Below are 796 nucleotides of genomic sequence, written 5' to 3' on the forward strand. Positions count from 1 at the left end.
CACACGCACATACACAACCCGACGTGATACGACGCGAAGCCCGAGCTTGACGAGCTCGACGACAACAATCAAGCAGGTTAGGTTTTACGGACAGAATTAAGAGTAACATAATAGAAATTTGATTTATCGGCCGCTTGTAATTGTTGATAAGTCAGGCTGCGACTAGAGGCTACATTGGTTATAGCATACTACAAAAGCAGAGGTTGATTTGATATTACGAATATGTTTCGAGATTATTCACGCGCTGAATCATAAGGTTCGTTCGCGTCGTAGCATATTCCAGCATGCTTCAACGTGCACCAGGATGCTGTTACCATAACTCCTATTCCCTCTAACGAGCCCGTTAGAACAAATATTGCGATTCAGCGCGTAAATAATCTCGAGGCACACATTCGTAATGTCGAATGAATAATGCCCACTTGTAGCCAATATCAGATTGTCAATCGTGTCAATCATCATAATTACTTTTGGCAATGTTTACTAATAGTGAATAATCTAGAATTATTCAACTTTGAAATTAAATTTAATATTAATTCAAAAATTAAATTTTATATTTTCAAATTTAATTATTTGCGAACTAAAAGAATATTCCTCGAAATGAAATATTTGGTTGCCCTAAAAAGGACAGATTAATTATTAATTGCAATTTTCGGACATCTCTCGATCTTCTTTTTCATAATAAATGCTCGAAATATCCACCGTCCGATGCAAGCTCTCATCCGTCTCAATAAATTTGCCTGCATTCTTTCCATAACGTCGTTGTCGATGGACCAAATAGCATCGTGAAGCTTGTTAT

The sequence above is a fragment of the Trachymyrmex cornetzi genome, unplaced genomic scaffold, assembly GCF_001594075.2.
Source record: "Trachymyrmex cornetzi isolate Tcor2-1 unplaced genomic scaffold, Tcor1.1 scaffold2029, whole genome shotgun sequence".
NCBI lineage: Eukaryota > Metazoa > Arthropoda > Insecta > Hymenoptera > Formicidae > Trachymyrmex > Trachymyrmex cornetzi.